Source organism: Erpetoichthys calabaricus, chromosome 1, assembly GCF_900747795.2.
Source record: "Erpetoichthys calabaricus chromosome 1, fErpCal1.3, whole genome shotgun sequence".
Taxonomy (NCBI): Eukaryota; Metazoa; Chordata; class Cladistia; order Polypteriformes; family Polypteridae; genus Erpetoichthys; species Erpetoichthys calabaricus.
In genome coordinates this window covers 144,575,243-144,587,283 of record NC_041394.2, presented here as the reverse complement: position 1 = coordinate 144,587,283, position 12,041 = coordinate 144,575,243, and the positions used below count along the sequence as shown (strand labels likewise).

Below are 12,041 nucleotides of genomic sequence, written 5' to 3'. Positions count from 1 at the left end.
GTTACAGTCCACATACTGGGAGAAGGCAGATAATGTTTTGTCCAGCGTCACATGGTTAAAATCTCCAGCGATTAGCATAAGTGCCCCAGGGTGCTGCGTTTGTAACTTAGCAACAGCAGAATGGATGATGTCACTCGCTATCTCCACGTCCACCCGAGGAGGGATGTAAACAATAACAACAATGACGTGTCCAAACTCTCTGGGCAAGTAATAGGGACGCAAACTTACGGCAAACAGTTCAATGTCCCTGAAGCAAGTGGAGACTTTGACGTTAACATGTCCAGAGTTACACCACCTTGTATTGACATAGAGAGCTAGACCTCCTCCTTTGTGCTTCCCGCAGGTACTTGCGTCTCTGTCCGCTCTAACTGTGCTAAACCCGGGTAGCTCCACGTTAGCATCTGGGATGGTGGTAGTTAGCCACGTTTCGCAAAAGCACAACAAGCTGCACTCTCTGTAGGTTCTGACATTTTTCACCAATTCAAACCCTGAGTACCTAAACAGACAGAGGGGGTAAACTGAAAGAAGGGGCAGAATGTCAGGTCTGTTTAATGTCTTCCTAAACAAATGAGTTAAAAAAGTGAAGTGAGTCAGCTGATCTCATTAATTTTGGGAGGTCATTCCACATTCTGGGCGCTATACAGCTGAAGGCTCTGCTGTCACCCACAGAGTACAGGTTAGTGAGGGACACAGAATCAGAGGACCTTAGTGGGCAGGTCAATAAGAGAATTTGATATTCAAGGGAGCAGTGAAGGTGCAGCAGGATGGCTGTGATGTGCTTGCTTTTGGTGGTCCGTGTCAGGACTCTTGCAGATGAGTTTTGAATCAGCTAGACCTGTAATATAAGATTAGAAATGGCACCTGCCAGTAGTGACTTACAATAATCAATGCTGGATGTGATAAAAGCAGAGACAAGATTTTCAGCATTAGAAAAGGAGCGGAATGAGCAAACATAAGAAATGTGAAACAGGTAGAAGTAATGTGGTTTACATGGGTGAAATAAGAAAAGGAGGAATCAGAGTGACACCAAGATTCTTTGCAGTAATAGAAGATCTGATGAGATCATCACCAAGAATGGTTGAAGAGGAGCTTGTTTTCTTAAGTTGCACTTTAGTGCCATTTTGCAGGATATCAGTTACGCTGCAATTTAATTTTAAAGAGTTTCGCTCTGTTCAGGTTTTAATTGTAATTTAATTTCAATGAGGCAAGTTGTGAGCTGAGAAAGCTGTGATGAAGTGTCACTTTTAACACTGAAATAGATCTAAGCATCATCTGCATAAAAATGATAACCCAGTCCAAAGCTATGAATAACATGCTCAAGTGGAAGCATAGAGATACAGAAGAGCAGAGGATGTCACTACATTAACAAGGGGAAGTTAGATGGAGGAACTCCTGTGAGAAATTAAAGCATGAGGGTTGCCCCGAACATGACATAAGCCACAACGCCATATGCAATAACTTTTACTTTTACACAAACTGGGACAGTAGCTCCTCAAGATGAAGGTAACAATGCTTAGCACAATAAGGAAAAATAAGCCAGAGCTCCCATCTGAACTGCTGGTCACACAGAATAGGCCAGTGAAAACATTAAAGTTTGTCAAAACAAATGACACATCCTTGGTGCACAATGTGACCTGCACGGGGATAGGAGATTCCATGGTCAGGAATGATAATGAACTGTAATGCTACAAAAAGAGGAGTGGAGAATTTAGACAAAACATTACGCTGGATGCTGGCCACAGGCAATTATTTCAACATATCGAACATCCATCCATTATCCAACCTGCTATATCCTAACTACAGGGTCATGGGGGTCTGCTGGAGCCAATCCCAGCACGCTAGGCAGGAAACAAACCCCAGGCAGGGCGCCAGCCCACCGCAGGGTGCGCGCACACACACACACACCAAGCACACACTAGGGATAATTTAGAATCGGCAATGCACCTAACCTGCATGTCTTTGGACTGTTGGAGGAAACCGGAGTACCCGGAGGAAACCCACACAGATACGTGGGGAGAACATGCAAACTCCACGCAGGGAAGACCCAGGAAGTGAACCCAGGTCTCCTTACTGCAAGGCAGCAGTGCTACCCACTGCGCCACCGTGCCGCCTCATATTGAACATCTCAGAAAAAAATACTTTTGTCATCTCAACAACCTTGAAACAAGACTGGAATAGGGAGAAGGAGAGGAGCAGGGTAAACCATTGCTGACACCACGAGTTCTACTGGGACGACATGTGCCAAAGACCTCCGCATGTACAGCCATTGTGTAGATTCAACAGTCCAATCCACAGGGGAACCAATGATGGCACCTGTAGTATTTATGCATAGTGAGTGTGTTTGTGTGTCTCACAGTGTTATTTTTGCCTGCTGAACTGTACAGTTCTTACAGTATTGTGTAGAAAATGTAAATATTCAGTTCTACTTGATAAGCAAATTGAATGTGATCTGAGGGTAAAGAGTAAACAGGTTATTTACATTGCTTGTTAAAATAAAGTGACTGTCTGATTTAAAAAAAAAAGTCCCTCAATAGTACATACGTAGCAAAAATGTAATCATAAGTTGAGATTCACCACAATTATCTTTCATGCTCCCCAAAGAGAAATTAAAATATGATGTCTGTAAACTACCGCATTTGTGAAGGACTGAAGTGTGGGGCTATCCAAAACTATCATTGAGTGTATTTCAGTAATTTGTGTAGTGACTTATAAAACCACAATATTACATTAAAATATACTGCTCAAAAAAATTAAAGGAACACTTTTTAATCCAAGAATAGCATCAAGTCAATGAAACTTCTGGGCTGTTGATCTGGTCAGTGAAGTAGCAGTTTCAGCTGCTTTGGTGCACTAGAGGGGCAACAATGAGACGACCTCCAAAACAGGAATGAATGGTTTAATAGGTGGAGGGAAGCCACTGATATTTTTCCCTCCTCATCTGTTTTTTCACTCGTTTTGCATTTGGCTATGGTCAGTGTCACTACTGGTAGCATGAGGCCATAACTGGACCCTACAGAGGTGGCACAGGTAGACCAACTTCTCCAGGATGACACATCAATATGTGCCATTGCCAGAAGGTTTGCTGTGTCTCCCAGCACAGTCTCAAGGGCATGGATGAGATTCCAGGACACAGGCACTTAATCTAGGAGAGCTGGACAGGGCCAGAGAAGGTCCTTAAACCCATCAGCATGACCGGAGGAACAGGGCGAGTACTGCCAGAGCCTACAAAATTACCTCCAGTAGGCAGGCCACTGGTGTGAATGTCTCTGACCTCTGACAAAAAGAAACAGACTTCATGAGGGTGGCCTGAGGGCCCGACGTCCTCTAGTGGGCCCTGTGGAGCTTGATTGGCATTTGCCATAGAATACCAGAATTGGCAGGTCCACCACTGGTAGGTGCTTTGTGCTTTTCACAGATCAGAGCAGGTTCACCCTGAGCACATGTGGCAGATGTGAAAGGGTCTGGAGAAGCTGTGGAGAACGTTATGCTGCCTGTAACATTGTTCAGCATGACCGTTTTGGTGGTGGGTCAGTGACGGTCTGGGGAGGCAAATGCTGGGGAGGCATATGCATGGAGGGACGCACAGACCTCTACAGGCTAGACAACGACACCTTGACTGCCTTGGACCCATTGTCAGACACTGTGTATCTTATGTCATGTCCAGGGCAACCCTCATGCCTTAATTTATAATATAATAATTAAATTTAAGTCTTAACTTTATAATAATATAACCGTATATCACAGTTCCAGCTGATTCAAAACTCAACTGCAAGACTACTGACATGAACCAACAACAGCGAGCACATCACAGCCATCCTGCTGCACCTTCACTGCTCCCTGTGCCTTATAGGATTGAATATCCTCACAGGTGGCGCAGTGGTAGTGCTGCTGCTTTGCAGTAAGGAGACTGTGGAAGATTGTGGGTTCGCTTCCTGGTTCCTCCCTGTGTGGATAGCGCTTTGAGTACTGAGAAAAGAGCTATATAAATGTAATGAATTATTATTTTATTATATCAAATTCTCTTATTGACCTGCCCACTAAGGTCCTCTGATTCTGTGCCCCTCACTAACCTGTACTCTGTGGGTGACAGCAGGGCCTTCAGCTGTATAGTGCCCAGAATGTGGAATGACCTCCCAAAATTAATGAGATCAGCTGACTCCCTTCATTTTTTTAACTCATTTGTTTACATTAAACAGACCTGACATTCTGCCCCTTCTTTCAGTTTACCCCCTCTATCTGTTTAGGTACTCAGGGTTTGAATTTTTATCACAATTTATGTTATTTGTTCAAGTTTTTTTGTAGTATTATATGTTGTGTTTTAGTCTGGATTATTGTATTTTATTCTATTTGAATGTTTTGTATTTCCTGTATTTATCTTTATTTAGTGAAGATATTTTTTGTAGCCAATGTTATATAGGTTCTGTTGTTCTTTCTGAATTTTGGGCATAGGAAGGGTGCTATATAAATAAATTGTGTTCTCATTAGTAGTTTTTTTTTTTGATGGCCCATTGTTTATAATAATAAGTGACAAAAACTAGAGCAGTTCTATATAAGGCAATTAATATATAGCATAATTCAGTGTAGAATATGTATTGCCATTTTTTTTACATATATGTTTAAAAATATTAGATCGGCTTAAATGTTTTTTCTAAATTGGTTTAGAACAATATTGCACACATGCATTGTACATTTTAAAAAATGTAATAACTTTTATTATTAATGTTTTACTAAACTCTAATGTGGTGCAAACATTGTAATTATATTGTATATTTCGTTTCATGAATGTAAATGGAAAACTATTTTCAATTAACACAGATCTTGTTGATTTTAATTTTGTCGACACGTTAAATGGTTCCCACAGTCCCGAACACAACATAAATGTTAATAGTGTATTCCACAGAAACGATCCATATTGTTTAGTTTGATGTATGACACGACGTGATGGCAGAAACCCTCTGAACTTCACAATGATGCATATTATTTGGTTTGATGTACTGTTTTTCTTCTCATTTCTTCTCATCGCTTAATTTCTGAATGGGTCCTTGACCTGATGTTATTTTCCAGGCTTTGCAGAGACCTGGCAAAACCTTCCAAAAGTAATTTTACGAAGTCCGTCCTGAAACGAAGGTGACATCACTTCCGGGTCGGTAACTGTGGGTCTGTCGCTACCCGATCTGCGTGCCTACCAGATTTGCGCGCGCAGGCGCATAGCTTAACTATGACAACTGTCGCTACCCGATCTGCGTGCCAACCAGATTTGCGCACGCAGGCGTATTGAAAGCCTAGCATGCCGTAAAGTGTTCACGCATGCGTTAAACAGATTGGGCAGCACCGTAAAGTGAGCGATGACGTTTTCGTTCAATACGTATGCAATAACACACTCCGCATGCGCTTAATAAAAAAAAAAATATATACTAAACATTTAGCTTTACGGCACGGATCGCTCTGAACTGCGCATGTCGATACACAACGGGCAGTACAGTATTTTCGTTTAAATGCCGTAGTAGTTGACCATAATGATAATATTATTAAATATTCATTGTACGTTCTGTTTTCAGGGCTGAATTAAGCGTGTCGTACTCCTCGTTATAAACGTTAATTGTTTATCACTGAGATCGCTTCGTTTAGTTTACATAGCATTTCTTTTTTCAGTTCCCATTGTACAAAGAAGTATTTAACCATTGCATATGTTATTATAGTCTACATATAAAAAATAAATGACAGTTTTAAAAATAGATGTATTCAAGTACTTTATTGTCATTGAGTAACGCAACGAAATTACTCGTGTCAACTTCACGTTGCATTTAAATTCCAATGTGAAATAGTTCAGATATATAACAATACAATAAATAAAGTATGAACTAAAAACTGAGTAATCATACAAAATATGTTCAAAATATTGGCAAGATGCCATATAAAATGTTAAAAGTAACCAGGATGGTTTATTATTGCATAAATGCACAGCAGTACAGATTACACATTACCTACATTAATTGTACATGATCAATGAAAACGATTTCAGATTGAGGAGATATACGAGTTCAATAAGTTTACTGCAGTTGGAAAAAAGTTTTTTTTTGTCTATTTGTAGCATACAGATTGATAATAATAATTCTTTGCATTTATATATCTGAAATGCCTGCCAGATTGGAGAAGCTCAGACAAGTTCTGTCCAAGATGAGTGTTCTCCTTGATGATGTTTTTAGCCCTTCTTACACTGGGAATCTTGTATCGATGATCAAGTGATGGCAGTTCAGTTCCATTGAACGTCTTGTGATGTTTTTATGATCCACTACAGGGCTTTTTTGGCAGGTTTGGTGCAGCTGTTGTACCAGGCTTTCATGCAGTTAGTCAAAATAAGTGTGTATATATGTAAAAATGTACTGTTGATGCACTTTTCATCCCTGGAAAAACTCTTTAAAAATAACTTTACATATTATTATTAATGAAATACACGTCATAGGGCATCATGGTTTACAAAACTTTGTTACAGTGATACTAGTGGATTGCATAAACAGTCTTTTTCAAGAAAAAGAAATCTTCATTTCATGTCTAACCTACATAAAGCACAACCCCAGCACCATCTTCTGTCATACTATTGCTCGTCTTGTACTCAAATTTAAATGGCTTTTATTCACCCATATAGTGTCTTAAATGTGAGTTAATAACTAAATAATGAAAAAGGAAATACACTTTTCATGCAAATTTTATTGAATGTTATGAGAACAACAAAGTGAACAACGTGAGAACAATGCACCTAAAAAAACATGTCAAATGTACAAAAAAAAAAAAAAAATGTAAAAAATCACCACATAGCTTTAATATATTTTACCCAGAGCACAGAAAATTTTAAGTTACATTTTTTTGCTATTTTGATCATTAAAATTATTCCACAAATAACTTCTCTAACATATTTTAATACTAATAAAACCCAAACTGCTAAACTGCTTAACAAATATATATAACTTTGTGAAAACGAAAATATATATATACACAATTAAAAAGTACACAACAGAAAAATTGAAAGGTCCTACTCCTTAAATATATCTGATGGTCAGACGGCCCTGTTGAAGAACACAAAAAGGTCAAGTTGGTCAGGATGTTTGACAAAACAACGTCTCAGGGTCACAAGGTCACAGCCTCCCCAGGCCCCTCTGGACATTCTCACCAAGCACACTGTTGTAGTGTTAATCCAATTGCAGCTCCATTTCAAGAGGGTCTTCAGAAATCTTCTCTCTTCAGCACCACAGTCAGTTGCACAAGACTTGACCAGGGTGCAGGGCAAAGGGCATCACTGGACAAAAAAAAGAAAACGGCAAAAAAAAACGATGGTTATTATCTGGTGTAAATCTTTCAAAGTGTATGCAGTTCCATTCATAAAGCAGAAGTAAATCGTAAACTGATAGAAGTGGGAATTAAGCAGAGGTGAAGTTTAAAAATGGAGTTTTAAAAGTATTTTGAAAGGTTTTTCATTTATAGCCGGCATTCTATATTTTTGGTGTACATGTGCAAGCTGCTTCACCAGTTCTTTCATAAGCAAATTAGTGGTTGTGGATTAAAGATTACACTAAGGAGAGACAGTACCAAATACAGGAAGGGACTAAATTGTTCAGAGCTTTTTATGTAATGAATAGTATAGTACTTTAAAATCAATTATGAAGGAGACAGCCATCCAGTTTATTAAAGCTAAGATCAAGTAAATGAGCTTGGAATATGGAGAAAAACAACATGTAAACAAAACAAGATACATTACCCCAGAATACTTGGCAATGACGCAGTAGATTCAGACCCAAGACTCAAATGAAGGATTCTGGAAGCACTGGGCAGTAGCATCATCTTCTATTCTAACAGATATCACAGCATTCCCTCCTCCTTTAATTGCTGCCCTATCTTTCAGTTAAATTCTTCCATTTCATTAAGGCAAGTAAAATATAAAAATAATAAACAAGAAATATTTAAACGCTTACTTCAAACATTCATAGACTTGACTTTTACCTGATACTGTATTCTGGGCCACCAAGAAATAAGTCTTCTGCCTCCTGTCCTGATACACCCTGTTGAGCAGCCGGGGCATGGATGATGGACTATCCAAAATTAAGAAAGAACAGAATACAAAAGTTGCTTGCATGTAACTGAAATATGACCACATCATATTATACGTGAAGGCATACATACACCAATTACCCAGTAACAAAGCATAATACCCCTAAGAATGTGTGCTTTATTTTGCAAATGAATCAGTCTGGTTTTGTTTCTATTGAAACTCATACAATGAGAAAAACACAACAGTTACTGGGATTGCGAGGATTCACACACACACTAAAATATTGTGGTCTAATGTTGGGAGTTGCATAAGAAAAAACATATTTTAACATTCGTTAGTGGATACCAATTTACTTCTCTCTTTAAAAGAATTGTAAAATTTAGACACCTGATCTGAGATACATCTAGGCAGTTCAGATTTTCATATTCCCAAAAAGAGAAAACCTACTAATCCATTAATCAAGTATAAATCAGTAAATAACAGGAAAGTCCACCTGAGCAGTTTTTTTAATAACACAATTTATTAAAAGTTTTGCATATTTCAAAATATTCATGCGCGTTCATTGAAATCAACAGCCTATTTAAAATGGTAAATTTTGCAATATTCCAATTATTAAACAAAACGTCAGATAATCCTAAATATATCTAGATTATATTACAGTATATACTGTATTCTCAAAAATTGAAAAGCATTCAATAAACATTACATATAGTACCTTTAATCATAAAATTCACGGACACACGTCGTATTTCACTTCGCTCTCTGACCGTTAAATTGTTGCTAAATTCTTCCCGTAAAAGATATTCTTTCAAGTCGTTGTAAAATTGAAGTCTTCATTTTTTCAAGAAGTGAAAAATATTCTTCTGCCAGGAAAAAAATTCAATATGCTCCTATTCTTTACAGCGTTCTTCTTTGTCCTTCCCACTCGAATGGCGGAAGTTCTATTTGTTAATGCAGACCGACAAATTAAAATCCCGTGGTAACCTTATTTCTCGTGTGTCGTAAAACATTCGACATGCGCAGAACAAATTGGGCAGCGTCGTGAAATGAATTTTAATTAAGCAGAGAGCGCGTGCGCGAGACAAATCGGATGGGGACTCGTGTCGCAAAGTAAAAAAAACGCAGATCGTGCAAGGTCGTAAAGTTAAGCTCTGCGCATGCGTGCGCATGCGCGCGCAAATCTGGTAGGCACCGCAGATCGGGTAGCGACACAGATCGTGCAGGGTCGTTGTCGCTACCCGATCTGCGGTGCCTACCAGATTTGCGCAGAGCTTAACTTTACGACGCACGATCTGCGTTTTTTTTACTTTGCGACACGAGTCCCCATCCGATTTGTCTCGCGCACGCGCTCTCTGCTTAATTAAAATTCATTTCACGACGCTGTCCGATTTGTTCTGCGCATGTCCAATGTTTTACGACACACGAGAAAAAAAGTTACCACGGGATTTTAATTTCTCGGTCTGCATTAACAAATAGAACTTTCGCCATTCGAGTGAGAAGGAGAAAGAAGAACGCTGTAGAGAATAGGAGCATATTGAATTTTTCTCCTGGCAGAAGAATATTTTTCACTTCTTGAAAAAATGAAGACTTTTCAATTTTACAACGACTTGAAAGAATATCTTTTACGGGAAGAATTTAGCAACAATTTAACGGTCAGAGAGCGAAGTGAAATACGACGTGTGTCCGTGAATTTTATGATTAAAGGTACTGTATGTAATGTTTATTGAATGCTTTTCAATTTTTGAGAATACAGTATATACTGTAATATAATCTAGATATATTTAGGATTATCTGACGTTTTGTTTAATAATTGGAATATTACAAAATTTACCGTTTTAAATAGGCTGGTGATTTCAATGAACGCGCATGAATGTTTTGAAATATGCAAAACTTTTAATAAATTGTGTTATTAAAAAAACTGCTCAGGTGGACTTTCCTGTTTACTGATTTATACTTGATTAATGGATTAGTACGTTTTCTCTTTTTGGGAATATGAAAATCTGAACTGCCTAGATGTATCTCAGATCAGGTGTCTAAATTTTACAATTCTTTTAAAAGAGAGAAGTAAATTGGTATCCACTAACGAATGTTAAAATGTGTTTTTTCTTATGCAACTCCCCAACATTAGACCACAATATTTTAGTGTGTGTGTGAATCCTCGCAATCCCAGTAACTGTTGTGTTTTTCTCATTGTATGAGTTTCAATAGAAACAAAACCAGGCTGTTTCATTTGCAAAATAAAGCACACATTCTTAGGGGTATTATGCTTTGTTACTGGGTAATTGGTGTATGCCTTCACGTATAATGTGATGTGTTCAGATTTCAGTTACATGCAAGTAACTTTTGTATTCTGTTCTTTCTTAATTTTGGATAGTCCATCATCCATGCCCTGGCTGCTCTACAGGGTGTATCAGGACAGGAGGCAGAAGACTTATTTCTTGGTGGCCCAGAATACAGTATCAGGTAAAAGTCAAGTCTATGAATGTTTGAAGTAAGTGTTTAAATATTTCTTGTTTATTATTTTTATATTTTACTTGCCTTAGTGAAGTGGAAGAATTTAACTGAAAGATAGGGCAGCAATTAAAGAAGGAGAGAATGCTGTGATATCTGTTGGAATAGAAGATGATGCTACTGCCCAGTGCTTCCAGAATCCTTCATTTGAGTCTTGGGTCTGAATCTACTGCGTCAGTGCCAAGTATTCTGGGGTAATGTATCTTGTTTTGTTTACATTTTGTTTTTCTCCATATTCCAAGCTCATTTGCTTGACCTTAGCTTTAATAAACTGGATGGCTGTGTCCTTCACAATTGATTTTAACGTACTGTACTATTCATTACATAAAAAGCTCTGAAGAATTTAGTCCCTTCCTGTATTTGGTACTGTCTCTCCCCCATCACTCCTCAGTGTAATCTTTAATCCACAACCACTAATTTGCTTATGAAAGAACTGGTGAAGCAGCTTGCACATGTACACCAAAAATATAGAATGCCGGCTATAAATGAAAAACCTTTCAAATACTTTTAAAACTCAATTTTTAAACTTCACCTCTGCTTAATTCCCATTTCTATCAGTTTATGATTTACTTCTGGTTTATGAATGGAACTGCATACACTGAAAGATTTACACCAGATAATAACCATTGTTTTTTTTTTTTTTTTTTTTTGCTGTTTTTCTTTTTTTTGTCCAGTGATGCCCTTTGCCCTGCACCCTGGTCAAGTCTTGTGCAACTGACTGTGGTGCTGAAGAGAGAAGATTTCTGAAGACCCTCTTGAAGTGGAGCTGCAATTGCATTAACACCACAACAGTATGCTGGCTGAGAATGTGCACAGGGGCCTGGGGAGGCTGTGACCTTGTGACCTGAGACGTTGTTTTGTCAATCATCCTGACCAACTGGACCTTTATGTGTTCTTCAACAGGGCCATCTGATCATCCAGATATAGTTAAGTAGAAGGACCTTTCAATTTTCCTCTTGTGTACTTTTAAATTGTATATATATTTTTTCGTTTTGATAAAGTTATATATATTTGTTAAGCAGTTTAGCAGTTTGGGCTTTATTAGTATTAAAATATGTTAGAAGTTATCTGTGGAATAATTTTAATAATCAAAATAGCAAAACAATGTAACTTTAAATTTTCTGTGCTCTGGGTAAAATATGTTAAAGCTATGTGGTGATTTTTTTTACTTCTTTGGGTTTTTTTGTACATTTGACAAATGTTTTTTTTAGGTGCATTGTTCTCACATTGTTCACTTTTGTTGTTCTCATAACATTTATTCAATAAAATTTGCATGAAAAGTGTTTCCTTTTTCATTATTCAGTTATTAACTCACATTTAAGACACTATATGGGTGAATAAAAGCCATTTAAATTTGAGTACAAGACGAGCAATAGTATCACAGAAGATGGTGCTGGGGTTGTGCTTTATGTGGGTTAGACATGAAATGAAGATTTCTTTTTCTTTAAAAAGACTGTTTATGCAATCCACTAGTATCACCGCAACA

At 37.9% G+C, this 12,041-nt stretch overlaps 2 long non-coding RNA genes across 3 annotated transcripts; one reads left to right on the top strand and one right to left on the bottom strand.

The window, feature by feature from the left end:
* Positions 1–6,746: 6,746 nt before the first annotated feature.
* Positions 6,747–9,120, bottom strand: LOC114646102 (uncharacterized). Of its 2 annotated transcripts, XR_007934245.1 has the most exons (4): positions 8,760–9,120; positions 7,996–8,084; positions 7,754–7,904; positions 6,747–7,294 (listed from the first exon to the last, which is right to left on the bottom strand). It is a non-coding gene; the product is annotated as an uncharacterized LOC114646102 (long non-coding RNA). The 2 variants fall into 2 exon arrangements; XR_003715269.2 differs by lacking the exon at positions 7,754–7,904 and having other exon boundaries at positions 8,760–9,098.
* Positions 9,121–9,267: 147 nt separating this feature from the next.
* On the top strand, positions 9,268–11,835 carry LOC127526804 (uncharacterized). Its single transcript, XR_007934237.1, has 4 exons — positions 9,268–9,748; positions 10,419–10,507; positions 10,588–10,749; positions 11,230–11,835. It is a non-coding gene; the product is annotated as an uncharacterized LOC127526804 (long non-coding RNA).
* The last annotated feature ends 206 nt before the right edge of the window (positions 11,836–12,041 follow it).